We start from the raw sequence: 4,601 nt of genomic DNA, 5'->3' as shown, positions 1-4,601 counted from the left end.
AAATGCAATTTCTCGTCAAATGCCCATTAGCTACATCCCAAACTAAGCCTGCCTACTCAAGCTAGTTAGTTTGTTCTTCTGCGGTATATTTTTCCGTTGCATTTTGGTCCGTGTTTCTTGCTTTGGAGTTGGTGTAAGTATAGAGGAAGGAGGAAAAAAAAAGAAAAAAAAAAGAGCTGAACGTGAACAGTGAAAGAAAGAAAAAAAAATCCAAAAAAAAATAAAGGCTGGAACGTGTAAGAAAGAAAGAAAAGAAAAGAGAATGTGAAAATGGAGGAAACAGACGTGTTCCTCTTGTCTGAGTTGAGAAGATGTTCGAAGATGTACATTCGAAAAAGGTTGATTTGGTTCAGTTAGTTATTTCATTTCAGACGATGTTCAAAAAAGGGAAGTTTGTGACCGTCTGACTCCTCCGTTCTATCCCATATTTTTTGAGGAGATTGTATTTTGAGTCTAGTGAGTTTTGTGCCGAATGAAGGGCACCCGTACTTAGTCTTTTAGTCAGTTGAGATTGGGATGGTTTCATTATGGTCCTGTTAGGAACTAGCTTGACGCTTTTACCTCCACATTCCCATAACATGTTTTGTCTTTTCTCACCTGAACCTTACTATTCCCAAATCATTTTCAAACCCTCGGCTGTGACGGACATTATTGGTTGGAATATGTGCATTAGTACTTGAATTGTCTTTCATTTTTGTTGCATGCATGCTATGTAGGTCGCAGTTAGGTGAGTGACTGTCTTTTCTTCTCTCTTCTACACATAACATTTACCATTTGCTTCATGAGAGAAGAGTGACCACGTGAGAGTCCAATTTTGTCGGTCTTGCAAGGTCGATAGGTCAGCTATATTTCTGAACAGCTAATAATTCGTTTGCGTTTTGACTGCTTAGCTTTAACTGTTAATTTTTGTTGCATTAAACTGGCTCAAGTAGACAATCTAAGCTAGCTCTGAGTTATCATTTCCGTTCCATTAGTTTAGTTTTGAGTTTACTCGAGGACGAGTAAAGGTTCGGTTTGGGGAGATTTGATACGTGCCTAATGTATAGTCTTTTTAGCCTATTTCAGCACGTATTTCTATGGATTTTACATATTGTTTTTATGATATTTTGCCCCGACTTGGCTACTTTGGTTCGTTTTGTCCATTTTGTAGAAATGAACGCAAAAGTAGTGGATCCGTACTCTTTTTCGTCCTTTTTGCATGCATTTATAGGAGACGGGATTATTCCAGAGTGAGTTTCTGTGTTTGAAAGCGTCGTGGCACGGATTACGAAGCATTTAGGCGAGGACGTAAGCTGAAATGAAGTTTAATCACTCGATCGAGCTGTTTTCCACTCGATCGAGTGGTTTCTACACCCCTAGTTGGTCGATCGAGCAGTTTTACTACTCGATCCTTATCGCGAAAAGAGCATTACTCGATCGAGTAACCTTCCAGTCGATCGAGCTGTTTGGATGAAGTGTTGGTCGATCGAGTGGTTTTAATCCACTCGATCGAGTGGTTTTGATGGGTTTGGGCTCTAATTAGCCCGCGTGATGTTTTATTTCGCTAAACTCTTTTGCTTTGCTATTTAAGCACGCTTTACTAGGTTAATTAGGATGATCTTTGATATTATCAAACACTCTACTGTAAACTTTAGAACGCTGCTTTATTCCTCTCTACTGTTACTTATTTCGGGATTGCTTTTACTCGGATTTTGTGTTCTTTACGCCGGATTCGCTTGGATTGTAATTCCTTGTCTCCCTTCAATAATAATTAATCATTTGCTTGCTTTCATTACTTGTTTCGTTGCATTTATCCTTTGCCCTAATTTTCCTTATTGTGATCTATTGTCACTCCATAATGTTTACTGCTGGAAAATTGTTTGCTGTTAGTTTAATTAACGATATGAGTAGCTAAACTCCCTTCATGTTGGGATTAGGGAATCTGCGGTAGAAATATGACGACGTAGTAAATGAATTAGACGAATTGTTTATGAGACCCTGTCACTATAGCAATTTAACTGTATTTATCCGACCTAGTTCAGTGCATGCTTCTATGTCACCCTTTAATCTGGCTAAAATTAATCCTGGATCGAAAGATTGGACTAAATAGGCCTGCTATAAACAGTAGACTACCCTAATGAGGACGAAAGTTAAGTTAGTGGTATTTTAGGATAGAAAGTGGACCGAAAGGACCTTTCCACATCCGTCTCACATTAGTTCGTCGAATCATTTACAAATTTGAGTTATTGGACTACCGTAGTGAACCGAAATCCCGACATGTCCCTCTCTTCTTGATAGTTTAATCATATTTTATTGCCTTTACTGCTCTTTACTTTTTTTTTCTTCCTTTCAAACTTCGTAGTTTAGAACCAAATTCAACAACCCCCAATTGTTACATTAAGACTAGAATTAGGCAACTGTTAATTACATTACCTCCCTGTGGATTCGATACTCGACTGCCTCTGCTACATTTTAGTTGAGACCGTTAGGTTTTATCTTTGATAGGGTTGCGATAGCCGTGTCAAATTTTGGACCACCCCCTCCCTTTGTAGCGCCCGTGGTCCAGGACCAAGGGGGCGCAGTTTACGGATTGTTGATTGAGCTTGCAGAGCGTCAGGCTCGTATGGAGAGTGACATGGCTCTTGCCTTACACCCTCTGTACGAGTACCACTTGCGGCGACACAGACCGATCCCGGAGGGTTGGCCACACCCTTCCTTCTTCCAGTACCCAGTTGAGGGGTACCCGTTTTCTGACGAGGAGGAGGACGAGGACCCAGAGGTGGCAGTGGAGAGAGCTCGTGAGGAGGAGCGGAAGAGGAGAGAGGAGGAGAAAGACCCGGAGTACAAGGTGGATGGAGACGACGAAGACGACGACGACGAGTAGCTACTGGTCTACTCACTTCCCCCGTTTTCTGGCTGGTTTGGGGAAGTTCGTATTTTGTATGTATCTCTTACTCTTTTATTTTGTCTCCTCTATTTTATTATTTTCATTTTGTATATTCCCGTTCCCCCATATTTCTGCTGGTGTATGCTGGAGGACAACGAGGGCATTCTCCGTTTTAGTTTGGGGAGGGTATTGCATCCTTTTGAGTCTGCATTTGCATCTGTCTTTGTGCATTCACGTTTACTTTTCAGCTTGCATTGTTCTTTATTTTCCAAAAAAAAAAAAAAAAAAATCAAAAAATCCAAAAAAAGTATTCACGTTTATTTTTGCATATAGGTTGAGTCGGGACGGTAGATTCCCATGATGACAATGCACTATAACTTGTCAATTTACTTGAGCCTTGCACTTTATTGATAGTTTTTAGCTTGTCATACGCATAGTCTACGAATTTCTGTTCAAATATAAGCTGACTGTTTAGACTTGACCTATAAATTGGCAAACTACTTAAAAATTCTGAGTTTTTTTAGAGCTATAACTGGTGACATTCAGGCCCAGTTCATTAGGAATTTTTAGTAGTACTCCTTGCATAGCATGTTCGTCTTTTTTGCACATTTATGACACTCAATTTTTCGTCAAATTCACATATTCGGGTTTGTGATTGGTGTCACATGCAGGGAGGGTCTTGCAAATTTTCTTTTCTTATTACTTTTCACCCATTTAGCTCCACATAAGCCAAAATTGCCTTTTGACCCATTAGCTACATCCCAAACTAAGCCTGCCTAGTCAAGTTAGTTAGTATGTTCTTCTGCGGTATATTTTTCCGTTGCATTTTGGTCCGTGTTTCTTGCTTTGGAGTTGGTGTAAGTATAGAGGAAGGAGGAAAAGAAAAGAAAAAAAAAGAAAGAGCTGAACGTGAACAGTGAAAGAAAGAAAAAAAAAATCCAAAAAAAAAAAAATTAAAGGCTGGAACGTGTAAGAAAGAAAGAAAAGAAAAGAGAATGTGAAAATGGAGGAAACAGACGTGTTCCTCTTGTCTGAGTTGAGAAGATGTTCGAAGATGTACAGTCGAAAAAGGTTGATTTGGTTCAGTTAGTTATTTCATTTCAGACGACATTCAAAAAAGGGAAGTTTATGACCGTCTGACTCCTCCGTTCTATCCCATATTTTTTGAGGAGATTGTGTTTTGAGTCTAGTGAGTTTTGTGCCGAATGAAGGGCACCCGTACTTAGTCTTTTAGTCAGTTGAGATTCGGATGGTTTCATTATGGTCCTGTTAGGAACTAGCTTGACGCTTTTACCTCCACATTCCCATAATATGTTTTGCCTTTTCTCACCTGAACCTTACTATTCCCAAATCATTTGCAAACCCTCGGCTGTGACGAACATTATTGGTTGGAATTTGTGCATTAGTACTTGAATTGTCTTTCATTTTTGTTGCATGCATGCTATGTAGGTTGCAGTTAGGTGAGTGACTGTCTTTTCTTCTCTCTTCTACACATAACATTTACCCTTTGCTTTATGAGAGAAGAGTGACCACGCGAGAGTCCAATTTTATCGGTCTTGCAAGGTCGATAGGTCAGCTATATTTCTGAACAGCTTATAATTCGTTTGCGTTTTGACTGCTTAGCTTTAACTGTTAATTTTTGTTGCATTAAACAGGCTCAATTAGACAAGTTAAGCTAGCTCTGAGTTATCATTTCCGTTCCATTAGTTTAGTTTTGAGTTTACTCGAGGACGAG

This window comes from Silene latifolia, chromosome Y (genome assembly GCF_048544455.1).
Source record: "Silene latifolia isolate original U9 population chromosome Y, ASM4854445v1, whole genome shotgun sequence".
NCBI lineage: Eukaryota > Viridiplantae > Streptophyta > Magnoliopsida > Caryophyllales > Caryophyllaceae > Silene > Silene latifolia.
The sequence above is the reverse complement of the archived record's forward strand: the minus strand, read 5'-3'. Positions refer to the sequence as shown.